Raw genomic sequence first — 21,169 nt, 5'->3', positions numbered from 1 at the left:
ATGTCATGACTTGACTGGCAGACTGTGTTTGCTTTGGCGAAGTAGGATGCCGACACTGGCGCGATTGTTGCTTGGACTCAGGTGTAAAGTGGTATCCCCAGGTTTCGTCGCCCGTGACAATTGAGTCCAGAAAGTTGTCCTGTTCGGCTGCAAGGCGGCGAAGAAACGTGCGGGAAGCATCAGCTTGTTGCCGCATGTGGTCCTCAGTCAGCATGCTTGGCACCCATCTTGCGCACACCTTCCGGTAGTTCAATGTTTCCGTTAAAATTCAGTGAGCGGTGCTTCTAGAAACCTCAGGAACCAACGTGCAGAGATGATCCAGGGTGACCCGCCGATCTTCACGTATGCTTTGCTCAACCTTCAACACTGTCACCTCAGAAACTGACGGTCTCCCGCTTCTTTGTTCGTCATGAATTTCGATCCGACCAGCTGCAAATTCTCTACACCACTTACGAACATTTTTGACATCCATGCATTACTCACCGTACACGTCCGTCTATTGGCGATGGATTTCAATCGGCGCAGTGCCCTTTGCGCTCAAAAACCGAATAACTGCGCACATTTCGCACTTGGCGGTAACATCCAACGGGAGCTCCATTCTCAACGGCTGCCAAGCCAAGACTGAGCGCCTCAGCGCGGGGTGCGCATGTTTACACACAGCGCGTGAAGCACTCTTCATAACAGTGTTACCAACTGCCATACAAACAGAGTTCTGCACATATAAAAAAAATTGGAGACCTTAATTTTGGGATTACCCTCGTAATATCCATAAATACGACTGCCATTCAGTAGGTAAGGCAGCACACTTTTATCTCGGTCAACGTCGGTTGAAACAATGCGGAATTTTTTGTGGCTCTTTCTCGAATACACTGGCCTCAGCGTAACAGTTTCATCACGTTCCGACAGGAAGAGGCGTTTTACGTAGACTTCAAAATTGCATCTGCAATGAAGATGCGTTTCAAGCAGACAGATGTCATTGAGTTTCTTTTAGCGCAAACCAGAGTATCGCAGATATTCATAGGTGCTTGCAGACACGCGGAAGAGAACAAAAGCATGGTGAGTCGTTCGGCGAGGCGTCTGTCATGATCGCAACAAGGTCGCGCAAACGCGTCCGATCTTCCGGCTTGGCGGCAGGGCGCAGACAGCCGTGACTCCTGAAATGTTAGAACGTGCGGACGGTCTCATTCGAGGTGATCGACGGGCCATAATGAAACACCTCGCTGCACAACTGGACGTCTTTGCTGGTAGCGCCAACAATCACCCACCAGTTGGGGAACTACGTGTGTCCGGTTGGTTCCTTGTCGTCTAACAGAAGGCCATAAAGAACAACGAAGGACGATCTGTACTGAGGTGCTTGCACGCTGTGAGGCTCATCGGTAAAGGTCATGGCGACGGTCTTCTGGGACTCCGAAGGGATTGTTCTGTTTGATGTCCTCCCTCAGGGTACGACGATCAGTTCTGAAGTACACTCAAAAAACTGAAGAAACGGATCCAGCGAGAAACATTGCCACAAAAATGCAAACGAACTTCTTCTCCATGACAAGTCTGCGTATTCGACAAGACCTCACAAAACGTCACTAGACCGTTCTACCTCATCCACCTGTAATTTTTCCTCCTATCTATGTAGTTATGTAGTTCTCAATTCGTTCTAGCAATCACTCATTCATAATAGGAAACACAATCATAACTCAGTCACTCAAAATGATTCAGAAATTTTACTTGTTAGAATGAAATCAGGTGATGGTTCTTCTTCTCTGCAGGCTCGTGCTTTGCGGCAGTCTGCTAATCTGTACAAATAAAATGCCTCGTAATTTTGGGAGCGTTGTATAATCAATCGGGAAACCTCAGATCAAGCGGATCTTTGGCTTCGATGAAGTTTAACCTTCCGAAGACGTAATGGAGCTCTTGGATTATTAAATGCAGGTTCGTATCCAGTCTTTCGGAAGTTCCCTTCTGATTAACAACTACGCAATATATCGATGAATAATCATTAATTCTCAAATGTCAAATACACACTTTTTGTATGAAGCAGCAATATATATATATATATATATATATATATATATATATATATATATATATATATATATATATATATACACACAGGGTGTTACAAAAAAGTTCGGCCAAAATTTCAGGAAACATACCTCACACACAAAGAAAGAAAATATGTTATGTGGACATGTGTCCAGCAACGCTTACTTTCCATGTTAGAGCTCATTTTATTACTTCTCTTCAAATCACATTAATCATGGAATGGAAACACACAGCAACAGAACGTGACTCAAACACTTTGTTACAGGAAATGTTCAAAATGTCCCCCGTTAGCGAGGATACATGCATCCACCCTCCGTCGCATGGAATCCCTGATGCGCTGATGCAGCCCTGGAGAATGGGGTATTGTATCACAGCCGTCCACAATACGAGCACGAGGAGTCTCTACATTTGGTACCGGGGTTGCGTAGACAAGAGCTTTCAAATGCCCCCGTAAATGAAAGGCAAGAGGGTTGAGGTCAGGAGAGCGTGGAGGCCATGGAATTGGTCCGCCTCTACCAGTCCATCGGTCACCGAATCTGTTGTTGAGAAGCGTACCAACACTTCGACTGAAATGTGCAGGAGCTCCATCGTGCATGAACCACATGTGTCGTACTTGCAAAGGCACATGTTCTAGCAGCACAAGTAGAGTATCCCGTAAGAAATCATGATAACGTGCTCCATTGAGCGTAGGTGGAAGAACATGGGGTCCATTCAAGACATCAACAATGCCTGCCCAAAGGTTCACATGTCAACACAAGCATCGAAGTCAGCATTACCTTCCTTCAATTGGGCCAACTGGCGGTGAATCGAGGAAGTACAGTACATACTGACGAAACTAAAACGAGCTCTAACATGGAAATTAAGCGTTTCCGGACACATGTCCACATAACATCTTTTCTTTATTTGCGTTTGAGGAATGTTTCCTGAAAGTTTGGCCGTACCTTTTTGTAATACCCTGTATATATTTCCTTTTTAATCGTACAATTTCGTATCAGTTATCTTTTGTCATAAATCTCAATATTCAGATTACAATTTTTCAAACAGAGCTCAGGCTAATCGGCACGAAGACAATCTCGGAAGCTTTTTCTAACAACCACCAGAGAGAGTACTACAATAATTATGCGCTCATTGCATATCTATTGTATGAAACTACTTTGCGCATGGATTCTGTGAGTATGAAGATAGAAAATTAGTAAACGTCATTCAAGAGCAGAATTGTATCAGAATAATTCATCGAATATAAAGAGATATTACACACCCTACCGCCTTGATCTCGTATCTTCCGACTTTCTTCTGTTTCGCCCAATGAACGATGTACTCCGCGGGAAGCAGTGCGTGGCCGACGAGGCTACTGATGCAGCAAGCCGTTGGCTCCGACGACGACCTGCATAGGGCTACCATGTGCGCATACAGGAGCTCTCACTGAGGTGGCGTAAGGCTGTCGAATCGACCGGACATTATGTTGAAAAGCCGAAGGAGTGGGAAACATGGTTTATTGGAATCCTGAATAAAACCTACCCGCTTTCAGAAAAAAAAAACCAGTTGCAATCTTTATTGAACGCTTATCGTAGTGAGGGCCAACGGTCTTGCCGCAGTGATAAAACCGGTTCACGTCAGATCACCGAAGTTAAGCACTGTCGGGCTGGGCTAGCACTTGGATGGGTGACCACCCGGTCTGCCGAGCGCTGTTGACAAGCGGAGTGCACTCAGCCCTTGTGAGGCAAACTGAGGAGCTACTTGATTGAGCAGTAGCGGCTCCGGTCTCGGAAACTGACATTCGGCCGGGAGAGCGGTGTGCTGACCACATGCCCCTCCATATCCGCATCCAGTGACGCCTATGAGCTGAGGATGACACGGCGGCCGGTCAGTACCGTTGGGCCTTCATGGCCTCTGTGGGAGGAGTTTGGTTTTAGTTTTATAGTAGTTACGAGCTGAGGGCATAAGAACCTAAAGCACATCGTCGTCGATTTTGAGATTGTAATTTGTATGCAAACTTCTTCGTCTGTTGATCTTACAGTGAACCAGCTTTGACAACCCTTTACTCCTTCGCTGTATATATCAACATCTACGAGAAGTTGCCTCAAAGATTTCGCTGGTATTCCCACCCATATGGGTCCAAAGCAGCAATTTTCACTGCTGTAGGAACGCTCACTGATTTCACTGACGCCCACTACCCCACGTTCCATGGTTTCAGCATTCCAGTCTGTAATTTTCTCGCTGAGGATTTAGGAACCATTTGGAGTATTACCCAGCTCATTACCAAATCAAAAGTCGATGTTCGTGCTAAAAATGTACGTTTCATTTCGGAAATTTTACAATGATGAATTTTTCAACAAGTTTGCATGAACTGTGGTTTAAAGTAACATATTCTTCGTTGGAGTCGTCGGAGACCACTGTCTTCTTCAAGAAAATTTTTTCATTTTCCACGTATTTTTTAGGTGTCTTAGAAAGTAGTGCCCAGATACATAAGTCGAAGGCACATATAAACACTGAAACACACAGACTTATCAAAACTACTAGCTTTCATGCTTTAAGCGAAGAGACAGTTCAATCTGAACCTCAAACGAGAGAATGTGTTTAGTGAAACTGATAACGAGGACCATGAAGTCTAGGGACAGGTTATAGCTTCTACGTTCTGATTCTAGGTTCGCATTACAAACCACGCAACAGTCAAAAAGGCACAATTGCCACTAAAATTTTGTGGCTTAACATTAATAATAATGACCCTAAATATTGATTAAAACTTCATTACATAAAATAAATGCATTATTTTTTGGAAGAAATACAGGGTGGTAGTGACTCATTTTTTAACCAAATCAAACGTATGAGGTTTGTGGTTTTCCTACAAATTTGATTTTCACAAACATCTATTTTTCTCAAAAGTTTGTGTCTGTGCTTTGATCCCGCTAATGGTTCTCCGTTCCCCAGCTCTATTTCTTCTGTATAAGAGAACAATCTGACAGCTTGTCCAGACTTAACATGGTGGCTGTGACGCCACAGGTTGCGGCTTTGCTTTGTATAGTGGTCTCTACACTTCAGTATTTAGTTCAGTAGGTACGATACTGGCGTATTCTGATGGCGCCTTTGAGTGAGGAAAATAGCACTGGAATGATGTTGATCAAGAGGTCCGCCACTTCAACCTGACTACACAAAATGTAATTGGAAGTTTGTGACTCCTGACGCAGCGGTGAGATCTCAATCCATATCACATACTTCTCTGTTTGGAAGTCCGGCGGCGTACGAACCCTGTGGTCTTATCTGAGTGCTTTAGGGTTATTTAGCACTTTGTACTGTTCGAATATCACCGCCATCTCGTCGTCAATTGCTAAATTGTTCTATTTCTTTCTCATTGCATATTTCTATCATATAATATGTTTCTCTATACAAGAATATATGTTAATTCTTGTAAAAGTATTACTTCCTAAGGCATCTGTTGGGAAACCTTTATCTGCTTGGAGAGGAAGTAACGTCTTTTAGTTTCAAAGTGTGATATGTACTCATACAAGAGATATGCTCCCATTTTATGAAATTTGAAATGTTGAAATGTGGTGATATGGACCCCGAATAAATGTTTAGTAGTCACTATGTGTAAGGCAGCTTCTTTGTTGATCGTTTCGAAAACACTCATCTTGATATTCTGGAGATGAGTGTTTTCGAAACGCGTTAATAAAGCGGTTGCCTTACATCTAATGACTATTAAATATTTATCCAGCGTCCACATTAGCACTGTTCAACAGAACCAGTGTGCACAAGATGAGGTGTCCCGTCACCGTTTAGCCCAAACAGTGATGCCATGAAATGGCGTAGTGTTTTTTCCTTTTTTTATTTTTTAAATTTTTTCTTGGACCAAACAGATCACTGAAGAACCTGAATGTAAATAATAAATATTTTTATAAGATAGTCTACTGGGTTGCTTATTGGTATCGCTGTTTAGTTATCACAAGCGCCTGTAACAGAACCATGCAAAATTTCTTGCTTTGCTTTTCAGACTGTGATATTGGAAAGTTCATGTAGACGTAACTGCTGAAGAGTTTAGGAAAGATGATTGCAACCAGAAAAATATTTTACCTCAACACTGCTCCTACGATATGGAGAAACAATAGATTCCGGGCTGGATGGAGACTCGTTTCCTCTAAAGGTGTATGATTAAGTGCACACGCGTTGGCTTCTGATTACAGAATTCAGACTACTGTGCAGTGCTTCAGTCCGTCATTCAGCTTTATGTTTTCAGTGTTAATTCACAGTGTGTGTGTGTGCTTGGTGGGCAGCCTTGCAAATGGCCGGCGGCTATTAGGTGAGTAGGGTACTCGTTACATTGCAGCGAAGGCCGAAACTTCTTCATAGTGTTTTTACAACCATAGGTTTTCTGAAGTTTTACAGATATACAGAATATTTTATTACTACTGGTTAACAATTTTACTAAAACAACACAGTCACTGAAGCACCATTAACAGTAATGGACTAAGTTAAACTTTACAGAGGTTTAGTGCAAAATATTCAGACTGTTTCTATTGAACTTAAATTTGCCACACAATTCCCTGAAAATGTTGGATTTTAATCTAAAATATTCTCACCGTTTGCTATGTTCCAGAGAAGAAATACTAGCAATTCTGTATCTAAAGAAAAAGTAGAAATTCTTTCACTGCTAACGGAAGAGTAGCTACGCAGCATTTTAACCACCAGGCTTCTGGCGCAATAATTCACCAATATTTTCGTGCAAGTAAATTTTTCTTTGTTAGTGACTCTCCGTACCATAACACGGGTTCTCTTCCTGAGTAAAGTTTCTGCGTGATAAATGCTTTACGACTATAGCAGCAGTATTGTCAAAAAAGTACTGCCCTTGCAGGATCATTTCACACGTAATTTACCCACAAAAATCAACGAAGTGTTTTAAATCATGCTACAGAGAAAGGTTCGTTGCAAACCAGTATAATGGTATAGTTTCGCAACATCAACTCTGACTTCTGTCAGACATGACCTGATGATTATTATGCTAACGGAATCATTCTTTTTCTTTTACGTACCGTGAGGCAGCTAAAACAGGCTATCCAAAAGATACCCAAAAGGAGATGTGTATAGGGGCGCAGTTCTCGCTAGGGAATAAGAAAAGTGGGGACAAGAAGAGCCATGAAATATGAAAGTAATGTTCTGTTAAAGCTGCAAGATGCGGTATTTGGTCCTTTATATAGTTAGATAGGATGAGAGATTGTTTAGAAAGGATGTGTGGTGTCACCGCCAGACACCACACTTGCTAGGTGGTAGCTTAAATCGGCCGCGGTCCAGTTAGTACATGTCGGACCCGCGTGTCGCCACTGTGTGATCGCAGACCTAGCGCCACCACAAGGCAGGTCTCGAGATACGGACGAGCACTCGCCCCAGTTGTACGGACGACATTGCTAGCGACAATACGGACGAAGCCTTCCTCTCATTTGCCGAGAGACAGTTAGAATAGCCTTTTGCTAAGTCCATGGCTACGACCTAGCAAGGCGCCATTAGCCTTACCGAGTTTGAGAGTTATCGTATAAATGTCTCAAGAAGAACGTTGTAAACCAACAAAGAATAAAGTTAAGTATATTCCAAAGCTACGTATTTTCTTTATAGCAGTCATAACGTATCTTGTTCCAGACTTGACGCCAGTCGGCGTGTGTGTACGCGTGCCTTTCTTTCGGCTCCCTTCTCAGTGTGGCGTAACTAGCTTGTTACACCACAACAGGATGCAATTAAGTGGGTGTAATATATGGGTGTGCAGAGGTTTGTAGTTGGAAAATGTGACTGAAGAAGGTGAAGGACAGATTTAAGTTCATGGGGTAAGGTGTAGATAACGAGTACGAACTGGTCGTCTGAAGAGAAATTAGGCCGGAAGCTACACTAGTTGACACGGATCGATGTTAGATGGCTTAGGTTTTCATAAATGCGTCCTCAGAAAGTGGATTTTAAGACCTTGATTTGATTTGTTTGCGCAAAGAGAGAAAAACATCAGTGATTCAGCCCACAATTACCCACACGGAATCTGAGTTTATTGTGCGGTTGCGCCCCCTGTAATTATAGTATACACGATTTCTTCAGGAATTTTTAAGTCCCAGGACCAGTTATTAGTTCTACCAAAAAAAAAAAAAAAAACCTTGCTTAACACTGATATGTAGCTTGCATTGTTGCATTGTAAGCCCTCTACAACTAACCAAACTGTTATCACAATTTAATCGGAATGTTTAACTATCAGTAGAACTCACAATCATTGGTGGTACTCGATTGTAACGGTTATCACCACCGTTATCCCGAATTTTACTATTAGTGATTGGGAAAGTATTGAATAACAACGGTTCAAGTCAGGTTTGACCCCGATTTTGGAGTTCATTGTCAAATATCAGTCGGTATTTTTTAATTATACCTTCGATTACCAGATTCTTGCAGGCATTTGTAGTAATCAACGTGAGATTGTTTAAATCATTTGCTGTTAACTAATTATGTTATGTCCACATTCATGAAATCAACATGACGACGACCCTCGAGTCCATACTGTGGCCTCAGACTCGACCGACTCCTCAAGGACGACTAAAACAATGCGCATCGCCCGCTTAAGCAGTGCTGCAGTTCGGTGAGAACCAACGGTGGAAGAAAGGGTACACCGCCCTGACTAAGGTGAGATGGACGTCCACAAGCTGATAATTTCGTGTAGGTTTCCTAAGTGGAAGATAAAGTAGGACCGATCATGTTGTAAAGTCCGCCATCAACTTAAGTAAAGAGGGAGAGCATTATTTTAAGTGACAGTAGATAATATGGGTATGGTTATGGATAGAGTTCCTTTTTTCCTGGAGTATTTGTTGGATGCTATTACGGAACATTCCCTTAAAGACTTAGTATACTAGGAAAGAGGCAGACGTAACTGATTTAAAATTACTAAAGACGCCGTCTCCTCCTCTAGTTACCTAAGTCTGAACCTGTGCAGTCTATTCGTCGTAAATCTGAAGTTGAAGTTTTCGTCTGCGGTCGTCCCCCCCCCCCCCCCCCCCCCCCCCGACCCCGCAGCCATTTCTTCCACCCCAGACGCCACAGCGTCACCTTAGTTATGTTAACATTCCATCTCGTCTGCAAAACGAATAACCATGTCCAAGGTACTTTGATAGGTTTTATGTTGTGCTTGTGGTATGAAAATGGGGATCCAGAAAGCCGTTTATCAAAACATTTCAGAAACCTCCAGAAACGCACACACGCATGGAAGGAAATGCATCCCAGAATACCGAATAACCGTGACAATTCTGCACTTTATCAGGCTATACCTTTGTTTACTGACCCTAAACCCTTGAATTTTTTCGTGACAGTGTTAATATCGCAGAAAAATTCACACACTAGTGAAAATTCATCGTTGTGTGTTACTTTAGGATAGTTGAGAGATGTATCACTCTACCTTTCTTAACCGACAGGCTATTTTCACTACTCGCAGCTCTCCAGATGGTCTTGCCACTCACCTGGAACAAACAATATTACCATGTTACAGTAACAGTAGGTAAAAGGTATATACTGCTGTAGAAATTAAAAGTACAAGGACCTGCTGAAAAGTAAAGCCTCCGAATATTCTGTTCTCAATATCGGTTGAGGCATTGCATGTCATGCACGTTACTCGGTCCACATGCTTGCTTCGCGGACTCAAATTGCAACCGTCTGCAGCTAGAGGCCTCACAATTACAACGTGTAACATGGCGATGTCGGTGTGAGAGAAACAGCGTGCTGTAACCCAGTTTTTAACAACAGAAAAAGTGACTAATAGAAATTCGTAGAAGAATGAAAGCTGTGCAGTGTAACCGTTGTTACCGACATCACCAATGTGCGTCGTGCTCGTAATGAAGGAAACGGCGACGCTACCCTCAACAGAGCTTGGAGTGTTTCCAGAGATTAAAGAACCCCTTGAAGGACTGCACTTTGATAGTGATGAGGCGGTGCAAACAGAGGTGAGGTTATGGCTCGGCCAACAAAGTCAAAGACTCTACAGTGAAGGTATCAACAAACTGGTCTCCCGTAGGCAGAAATGTGTGTCACCAGGGCGACTATGTTGAAAAATAAATATGTAAACATGAAGAACGAATAAGTAGACTATTAATGAAGTTTGTTTACTTTGAAAAGTTTCAAGAGTTTTGTCATAAGAAATTCGGAGGCATTACTTTTCAGCTCGTCGTCATATATCTTTCGTTAAAACTATATAAGCTCAGGTTGTAATCAACAGAAACTGTGAAATTTACTAAATGCACTATACAGCTTTTGAATTAGGTTATCATTAGTTTTAAAAGACCGGCCAAAACTTGTACATAAAAATCTTACACTGACTAGTAAATATGAAATATGAATGATTGGCAAACAATTAGTAGGAGAGAAATTAAAAACAGTTACTGTTTTAGTTGTCCCAGCAAATAAGTTAATCATGCAAACCAAATCCAAATGACATGTTTTCAACTGTGAACTACGACTCTAAGCAGTGAAACGTAGTAATCGCCGTTCACGACTGCGTATCTCTCGGAAAGAAGTCCAGAAATAATCCCTGAGGATCAAACCAGGGGCACACAGTGACAGCGGGTGTAAGCAATGCATCTGCCTGGCAAAGCCGAGTGAGCCGCGGCCGTCGTTCCCCATTACTTGCTACCCACGCGGTTGGGTCTCGTTGGCATTCAGGAGGGCGATCACTCACCGGTAGCTGATCAACTGGCTGGTTTCTCCTTCCATATGGCTAAGGCGGCACAACAGTAACGAGGGCGTTCATTACGTAATTCAACTCTTTTTTTCGGCAAATTTCGGTTGAAAAAAAGCAGAATTTGCTGTGGGTCATTGCGGAATATTTGCACTTCAATTCCTATAATTTCATAATCTTCCGATATGAAGTGGCGCTATACGTACTCTTCAAAACGGCATCTGTAACGGAGATGCCTTCCAAGCAGAGAACTGACATTGAGCTACTTATGGCTGGAAACAAGGGCACGGCAGATATTAAGATGCGCTTGCAGAATGTCTACGGAGACCTGGCAGTGAACAAATGGCTGCTGAGCCATTCCCCAAGGAAGCCCTCTATAGTTCCTGATCTATATTAACAATATAAGAGACAATCTGAGTAGCCGTCTTACATTGTTTGCAGATGATGCTGTCATTTACCGTCTTGTAAAGTCATCAGATGATCAAAACGACTTGCAAAATGATTTAGATACGATATCTGTATGGTGCTAAAAGTGGTAATTGACCCTGAATAAAGAAAAGTGTGATGTTATTCACATGAGTACTAAAAGAAATCAGCTAAATTTTGATTACGCGATAAGTCACACAAATCTGAGGGCTGTAAATTCAACCAAATACTTTGGGATTACAATTACAAATAACCTAAATTGGAACGATCACATAGATAATATTGTGGGTAAAGCAAACCAAAGAGTGCGATTCATTGGCAGAACACTTGGAAGGTGGAACAGGTCTACCAAAGAGGCTGCTTACACTAAGCTTGTCCGCCCTATTCTGGAGTACTGCTGTGCGGTGTGGGATCCGCGTCAGGTAGGTAGGACTGACGTATGACATCGAAAAAGTACAAGAAGGGCAGCTCGTTTTGTATTATCGCGAAATAGGGGAGATAGTGTCACAGACATAAAACGTGAATTGGAGTGGCAATCATTAAAACAAAGGCGTTTTTCATTGCGACGGGATCTTCTTATGAAATTTCAATCACCAGTTTTCTCCTCCGATTGCGAAAACATTCTGTTGGCAGCCACCTACGTAGGGAGAAAAGATCATCACGATAAAATATGAGAAATCAGGGCTCGCACGGAAAAATTTAAGTGCTAGTTTTTCCTGCGTGCCGGTCGAGAATGGAACGGTAGAGAGACAGCATGAAGGTGGTTCATTGAACCCTCATTCAGGCACTTTATTGTGAATAGCAGAGTAATCACGAAGATGTAGATGTAGATGGGTGAGCCATATGTCATCATCGTAACAAGGTCGTGCAGACCTGGGCGACTTCCCCGTCCCGGCCGGCTGCACACAGCTGTGAGTCCTGAAATATTGGGACGTGTTGACACTCTCATTCGAGGAGATGGATAGATCACAATCAGACATCTCGCTGCTGCACTGGACGTTTCTGTTGGTAGTGCTGACACTCTCGCCCCTAGTTGGGGCACTCAAAGTTGTGTGGCCGCTGGGTTCCTGGCCGCCTACCAGAAGACCTTAAATAGCAACGAGTGACCACCTGCGCGAATTGCTTGCCCGTTACGAAACTGATCATGGCGAATTTTTGTCCAACATGGTTACACGTAATGAAGTATGGGCTCATCGGTTCTAATCGGAAACAAAATGCAATCCATGGAGTGGCGCCACATCAACCTTTCTCCGAAGAAAAAGTTCAAAGCCTCACACTTCGCCAGAAAAGTCATAATGATGATCTTCTGGGACTCTGAAGGGGCTTTTTTGTTATATGTCCTCCCTCATGGTGCAACGATCAACTCTGAAGCGTTTTGTGTTACCCCCAGGAAACTGAAGAAACGACTTCAGCGTGTTCGACATCCATGTCTGTGCACCCGAGAGGAGCTCATAAAACTTCATTAGACTGTTCTTCCTCATCCACCCCGCAACAAAGATTTCGCACCTTCCGACTACCATCTGTTTTCCCCAATGAAGGATGTGCTCCGCGGGAAGCAGTACCTGGATGATGGGGAGGTTGCTGATGCAGCAAGACGTTGGTTCCGACGTCAACCAATGGTATGGCATCATGCGGGCACACAGGCCCTCCAAGTAAGAGGGGGTGCGACTGTCTTGTTGAACGGAGATAATGTTGGAAAAATAGGGTTTTAATGTCAAAAGCCGGCCGCGGTGGTCTAGCGGTTCTAGGCGCTCAGTCCGGAACCGCGCGACTGCTACGGTCGCAAGTTCGAATCCTGCCTCGGGCATGGATGTGTGTGATGTCCTTAGGGTAGTTAGGTTTAACTAGTTCTAAGTTCTAGGGGACTGATGACCGCAGATGTTAAGTCCCATAGTGCTCAGAGCCATTTGAACCATTTTATAGTCAAAAGAGAAGGGAATAAAATGGTGTATTGGAATCCTGAATAAAACCAATCTGCACTGCTTATTGATCGCCCTCGTAGCTATGGCTGACGCGTAAAATAAGAGCATCGAGCCCGCCTACACTGTTAACTTCACAGCATTTACTCATCCGTATGACTTTCAGGGAGACGATGCAAGCCGTAGACGCGACTGTCGTTAACACCCTTTTACGCGATCGACTTTTTGGCTCAACTGACTACTCGAGACAAGTAAGTCTACTGTAGCGCTCTGGCGTTTTATTCCTAAACCGGGTATCCTCGGTTTCGAGTGGTCATTTTCGTTTACACGTCAGCGCCAAAATTTACTGTGTGGCGAGATCTATCTCTTGTGCGCTTTGGCATCTGAACGGTGAAAGTGACGTTATGAGGGACTATCTTTTCCGCAGAAACGTCGAGATGCGGTAAAAAAATGTAGAAACAAGCAGTAATTTAGTTTATTGATGAGCAGAGCTGAAGCGATGCTATATGTTCTTGTAAGGGGCGTGTGGTGTAAATGTTACGTTCTGAGATGTGAAAGAATAGGAAAAGTGTCATCCAAACATTTCAGAACATATACATTTACTTACTCGAGAATATAAGTACTTGCATACACATGAAATACATAGTAAGCAGTATATAGCACCCTTTTGGTTTATGCTTCGTGTATTGCTATCTTGCAAAGTGTCAAATAACACCAAAAATTATTTTTCTCGTAAAATAATTCTGACTTTTTCATTGTTGAAATTATTTTCATTGAAAGACTTTTATCTGTTTATCTTCCTATTTATACATAGTGCAGGATTTTTGTCTGTAAAACATAAATACATTTCTGCTTTCAAATATTTCGTCTCTTGTAGGAGCAAAAAATATGGTTCAAATGGCTCTGAGCACTATGGGACTTAACTTCTGAGGTCATCAGTCCCCTAGAACTTAGAACTACTTAAACCTAACTAGCGTAAGGACATCACACACATCCATGCCCGAGGCAGGATTCGAACCTGCGACCGTAGTGGTCGCGCGGTTCCAAACTGTAGCGCCTAGAACCGCTCGGCCACTCCGGCCGGCTTGTAGGAGCACACCAGGAGGAAAAGATAACAAGACCTTATGTAGTTTTTCAGTGTATCACGAAAACAAACCAAACAACACAATAAAGGTTGAAAAGACACAAAAGAACAATTCGATTTATATCACAGGAGAAATGTTGGAAACCAAACATGTCATCAACAGCTAGAAAACAATTTGGTAATACTACATAACGACCCCAATGGTGAGACCCTAAGTCTGTTAGAACAACTGGAGATATATCTCCACAAAATCAAGAAAACCAGAATCTATGGTAAATGAACAAACAGATTTTGCAAGCCATAGTTATTTCAGTAATTTTTAAGACCTATTCTAAAGTTATTTCTTACATATGTCAATTGTTTATAGTTATATCCTTAGCACTACGAATAAATTCATCTTAGACAACACCATGTACCAAAACATTTGTAAAGTGTTTCTAAACATTTGTGCGGTAGCGTTCTCGCTTCCCACGCCCGGGTTCCCGGGTTCGATTCCCGGCGGGGTCAGGGATTTTTCCTGCCTCGTGATGGCTGGGTGTTGTGTGCTGTCCTTAGGTTAGTTAGGTTTAAGTAGTTCTAAGTTCTAGGGGACTGATGACCATAGATGTTAAGTCCCATAGTGCTCAGAGCCATTTGAACCATTTTTTCTAAACATTTGTGTGCAAATGTACATCCTGAATGAAGTAACATGTACAAAAACGACGGAGAAAAGAATGTTTGCCAGTACTAAAACGTTGAAAATGCTTTCTTTGGATTATGTGGTAAGTTTTCACTGTTCATTTTCCACTATTTTGCACATGTTTTTCGCCTTCGACTTACGAAATACATAGCCTTTTCGTGACAGGAATATGCATTTCACCTCATTCAGGAGAAGAAATAAAAAATCTATGAAGACAAATCACACCTAACGGTGGACCCAAAGGGTCCGAAATGCATCGTGTAGTTAATAAAACATGAAAAATTTGTCATTGAAGGCGTTGTTTAGTTCATACCACCAATGTTTTGAATACAGTCACGTTTTAAGTTGCAAAAAGTGGATAAAATTAAATAAAAAATATAATAGGAGTGATTCTGGCTAGAACAGGGTAACTTCCTATGTTAGCAGACGCCGCCATAGTCCCTGTTTCTGTACATTCGCAGTGTACAGAATGCTCTGAAAACAAACAACTCCGCACCCGGCACAATCTATAGATCACTGACGCCACAGAGACACTCTGTGGTTGGTCGTTGATTTACGCGCAGGCACGAAAGGTGCACGCAGCTAAGAGTTGTCGATTTTGACCAAACGTCGCTCGTGTAAAATGGGCTTTAGGCGAGGTAGTGTCAGTCATCTTCGGCAACTTCCGCGAGTCTACGCGAAGCTGATTTGTGCTTTCTCTCTCGCACAACATAGCCGCGTGAACACCAAGTGGCTCGGGCACGCGGCTGCAATGCTCTGTCGAGAACTTTTCTACACACTCCTCGCAAAGCATGCCTCATGCCACTCTCGGGAATATACAGAAGATTCTGACTCCAAGTTTCTGCTGACCGCTCATGGTGAGCATAAGAACTGCCTCAAATACTCGTTGAACGAATCAACAGGCTGAGTCATGAACAGAGGTTTGACCTGTCCACAGCGAAAACATATATGCAGTTTAGTAGGGCAGCAATGCCAAACAACACACGAGGAAATTCGGTGATGTCATTTCAGTTGTATCATTTGATGGACAAAAATGCATAGGAGCTGTACTAAACAAAATAAATGTAGTGCATGTTTACGGCAAGAAAGGTAAAATCATTGACCTTAGCATGTCTCCTGGAATTTCCGTAAATTAAAGTGGAATGCCTCATTTGAGTGTGCATTGTTTTAATGACTTATGGCTATTTGTCACTTATTAGCCTCTGACGAATTGACCTGAAATGTTATTCTCATGTCCCTAACTGTTATTAAAAGTATTCGTTTACAGATAAGAGATTATTTAAGTGGAACAGTATGTTGCATAGTACAGTTTAATAAAACTATATTGTTTTCTTAATCTTTAAGGTTAGTGTGTCTGCATCTGACATCCCAAGGCTGCATAATTCTGTATGTGACTGTCATAAAATCTGGTCAATTCCGCCAAAAGAAAGGTGTAGATCGAACTTAATATATACAGTGGAAGACGCCCAATTTTTTCATCTGAAATTGCTTTACTGCCTTTACCTAGGCTAACAGTGACCACGGTCTCATGAAACAACAGCAATGCTTTGTCACAACTTAATATCAGAGATACAGGCGCTAAATTCGTCTTTTTAATTGGAGCTGTGTTTGGTTTCTGTTTCTCCCTTTGCCGCCACAGAAGATACAAGAAGCAATTACGGAGTAAAAACATAGAAATATCGGGGATTTTGTGCTTCTGTCGCTGCACTTGAACGGCCCGCAACCCGGAAGTTTACGCCACTCTCCAAGAGAAATTGCGCGTCCGTGGGATTAGGTACGTTATGTTTACTCTTCTCTTCTCGGAAAGCTGTGACGATAAGACAAGAGAACATTGTCTGTTGTGTGTTGTCCATCAAAGGGGTTAAGTGCAGCGGAATCCCTGGCCACGTGCATCAGCTCTGCGCTGAGGAATGCAGCATTCATTTACAGTATAGCACATGTAAAATATCCGTATAAACGAATAGGTAGTAACATATAAACAACTTTGAGGAGAACAAGATGTAGAACTAGTGGACATGCTCTTAAGTAATGGAGAATGTCATCTAAAGACATCGAGAGCAGCTGAACTGCAGGCGGAAAGGTTCACGGGTGGACGCTTTCCAACTCATCCCACCTTCTTTAGTACCCTCCAAAGACTGCACGGGACTCAAGTTTTGCCCCAAGAAGCGTATTCCAAGGAAGACTGTTACTGACGAAACTGCAGAACGAGCAGTTCTTGCAGATACTGCAGGAAATATAGAATATAGAACTCGTACAAAGATAACTTGCTATCAGCCGAGGATGCAAATCGCAATGCTCCACAACAAAAACTACACGGCAGTGATTTTCTGCATCGTTTTGAATACAATCGGTGGGCTCTCCAGCAGTACAGTCTTGTGAAGCAATTGTTATTTACTTACGAGACCACGTTCACATTGGAGAAAAATGCTCTACTGGTCAACGGCATACGCACACACGGTTCTTCAGTTGTTCAACCAATGGTACTGGAGTCTGAATGTTTGGTGTGACGTAATCGGACAACACTTAACTAGTCCCTATTTTGTCGATGGTGCATTAAACGATTTATGAAGTATTTATTTCTTACATAGTTTACTCACGTTATTGAAACAGGGGTTCTTGAGAACGCGTCAGATCTCGTGAAATGACGTGTTCCAACGTGATGGGTGTTTTGGCTCAAATGGCTCTGAGCACTATGGGACTCAACTGCTGTGGTCATCAGTCCCCTAGAACTTAGAGCTAGCTAAACCTAACTAACCTAAGGACATCACACACATCCACGCCCGAAGCAGGATTCGAACCTGCGACCGTTTCGGTCGCGCGGGTCCAGACTGTAGCGCCTAGAACCGCTCGGCCACTCCGGCCGGCTGATGGGTGTTTTGCCCATAATTCTTCAGTAGCATGAGATGCATTAAACCGCTTGTTTCCAAACTTTTGGGTGGGAAGGAGCAGTTCTAATCAGAGATATCCAGCACTATTACCTGACCTGACACCGTTAGACTCCTTTCTGTCGCGTAATGTGAAGTATGTGGTCTGCAAAGAGGTTCCAATAACTGTGGAAGACATGAGAGAGCGAATTGCTGCTGAATATAAAGTAATGACTCCAGGTATGTTGACAGCAGTCAGTTCATCACTGATGCAGCGAGCACGGAAGTTTGGTGATGTAGATGGATCTCTACTTTAACATAATATTTATTAAAATGGCCAATAGAAATGTGACGGCACATAATAATATCCACACGCATTTCTTGATCACAGCCTTTGGTTTTATTTGTTTCATGTAGTGTTTTAATATACGTTTTTTTTTCGGGTGTGCGGATGGTACTGCACATGAAAAACAAACAGAAGATGGTCAGTTATACCACAGACATTTAATTGTGCGACTACTGTATTCTCATTACCGATTGCAAATTACACTGATGTAGAAAAAATACAAATATCACTAGCAAGGAGGTTTTACGGACTCATACTATAAGAAGGCGGAATGTTGACACACTCATTTTGCAGACGTGAAAGAGCGCAGCTTGTTCAATCAGCTAATGTAAGCTGTATTGGAATCGAATTTCTAACTGTGCAGTTTCGAACAGTTGAATGTAGGACTAGAGGTATACTTGTATTCTGACTTGTACCTCAGAGTTACAAGCTATTCCACATTTGTAAGCGAGAGTCAGGAACTGCAATACATGTTTGTAGAAAGCGCTTTTGTCGCGGTGTATGCACACAGACGGATGCCCGTCTCTGTAGAACCGGTCGTCGTGTTCCCTCATGGAGCAGCAGAAGACGCTTTTCAGTTGACGATGAATGCGCGCAGTCAGAGCGGCAAAAGGGATTCACTGCAGCGCAGTTCTGTAAACACCTTCACATCTCTCACCAGCTGGCGCGCACGGGGATTAATAGCTGTCTGAAGTTACTGTACGTTTGCACTGCACCTAAACTGAAGCACACACCTAGCTAGGACTTCTGTAAAGAAATTAACGTCTGGACAGACGTACACTTTTCAATCTCTTTAACTACCAACCCTCAGTACCATGAAGTGATTTCAAATGAAGCGAAGAATACACACACACACACACACACACACACACACACACACAGAGGCGCGCGTACATACATGTACTACGGGACTGTATGGTAAAAAGAGACAGTTTTTCGTGGATGGAAATTACTTTACCAAAATCATTTGAAAGAAAACTAACGTTAAACGTGCCATTAACGAGGTGGTCATCAGAGACGGAGCATAACCTCAGACTATGGAAGGCTATCGGCATTCTCCATCGCTAAGGAAACGTCCCGGTGTGGCCTCTACTCAATTCAGCGAAACCTAAAGGATGGTTATAATTAAAGTTTCCCTACTTGAGAGGGTCCCCATGAAAAACGGATGGTGGTAGGACAATGAAACTTTGTGGAACACACTTATAAGGACACGGGTAAAAGCAATACCGAATCAACCATTGAAAGAAATATTTTAATTTCTAAGGGTCAAGTGCTATTTCCTGTGCCAAATGTGGATCCTCTGCAGGTCTCCGCGCATTTCGCTACAATTTTCTAGTTTCGTGGTTCTCTGTATGCGACAGTCATCCGCGAAAAGCTTCATGGAAATTTCGGCGTTGTCAGTTGGGTCATTTATACGTTACTGGCCATTAAAATTGCTACACCAAGAAGATATGCAGATGCTAAACGGGTATTAAATGGACAAATATATTATACTAGAACTGACATTTCATTACATTTTCACGCAATTTCGGTGCATAGATCCTGAGAAATCAGTAACCAGAACAACCACGTCTGGCCGTAATAACGGCCTTGATACTCCTGGGCATTGAGTCAAACAGAGCTTGGATGGCGTGTACAGGTACAGCTGTCCATGCAGCTTCAACACGATACCACAGTTCATCAAGAGTAGTGATTGGCGTATTGTGACGAGCCAGTTGCTCGGCCACCATTGACCAGACGTTTTCAATTGGTGAGAGATCTGGAGAATGTGCTGGCCAGGGCAGCAGTCGAACATTTTCTGTATCCAGAAAGGCACGTACAGGACCTGCAACATGCAGTCGTGCATTATCCTGTTGAAATGTAGGGTTTCGCAGGTATCGAATGAAGGGTAGAGCCACGGGTCGTAAGACAACTGAAATGTAACGTCCACTGTCAAAGTGCCGTCAATGCGAACAAGAGATGCCCGAGGCGTGTAACCAATGGCACCCCATACCATCATGTCAGGGGATACGCCAGTATGATGATGACGAATACACGCTTCCAATGTGCGTTCACCGCGATGTCGCCTAACGCGGATGCGCCCATCATGATGCTGTAAACAGAACCTGGATTCATCTGAAAAAATGACGTTTTGCCATTCGTGCACCCAGGTTCGTCGTTGAGTACATCGTCGCAGGCTCTCCTGTCTGTGATGCAACCTCAAGGCTAACAGCAGCCATGGTCTCCGAGGTGATAGTCCATGCTGCTGCAAACGTCGTCGAACTGTTCGTGCAGATGGTTCTGGTCTTGCAAACGTTCCCATCTGTTGACTCGCGGATCGAGACGTGGCTGCACGATCCGTTACAGCCATGCGGATAAGATGCCTGTCATCTCGACTGGTAGTGATACGATGCCGTTGGGATCCAGCACGGCGTTCCGTATTATCCTCCTGAACCCTCCGATTCCATATTCTGCTAACAGTCATTGGATGTCGACCAACGCGAGCAGCAATGTCGCGATAGGATAAACCGCAATCGTGATAGGCTACAATACGACCTTTATCAAAGTCGGAAACGTGATGGTACGCATTTCTCCTCCTTACACGAGGCATCACAACAACGTTTCACCAGGCAACGCCGGTCAACTGCTGGTTGTGTATGAGAAATCGGTTGGAAACTTTCCTCGTGTCAGCACGTTGTAGGTGTCACCACTGGCGCCAACCTTGTGTGAGTGCTCAGAAAACCTAATCATTTGCATATCACAGCATCCTCTTCCTCTCGGTTAAATTTCGCGTCTGTAGCACGTCATCTACGTGGTGTAGCAATTTTTATGGCCAGTAGTGTATGTATTGTGAAAAGCAATGGTTCTATAACACTCCTCTTGGGCACTCCCGAAGTTACTACTACGTCTGAAGACTTGTCTCCTTTTAAAACGATATGCTGTGTTCTGTTTGCTAGAAACTCTTCAGCCGAATAACGAAGTTAGTCTGATGTTACGTAATCTCGTGTTTTGTTCATTATGCGACTGTGCGAAACTGGATGGTATGCCTTTGGGAAGTCAAGGGACATAGGATCTACCTGGTGCCTGTATCTGCTGCTTTCTGGGTGCCGTGGACGAACAGCGCGAGCTGAGTTTCACACGATCGCTGTTTTCGAAAC

General features: G+C 43.2%; 1 protein-coding gene and 1 pseudogene across 1 annotated transcript in view; one reads left to right on the top strand and one right to left on the bottom strand.

The window, feature by feature from the left end:
• The window catches only part of LOC124795818 (neuroendocrine convertase 2), a 1,530,590-nt gene that overhangs the window by 479,178 nt on the left and 1,030,243 nt on the right, over positions 1-21,169 (bottom strand). The gene's annotated exons all lie outside the window — the stretch shown is intronic.
• LOC124796870 lies at positions 3,614-3,731 on the top strand (annotated as a pseudogene).

This window comes from Schistocerca piceifrons, chromosome 4 (genome assembly GCF_021461385.2).
Source record: "Schistocerca piceifrons isolate TAMUIC-IGC-003096 chromosome 4, iqSchPice1.1, whole genome shotgun sequence".
NCBI lineage: Eukaryota > Metazoa > Arthropoda > Insecta > Orthoptera > Acrididae > Schistocerca > Schistocerca piceifrons.
This window is presented reverse-complemented; position numbering and strand designations above follow the sequence as displayed.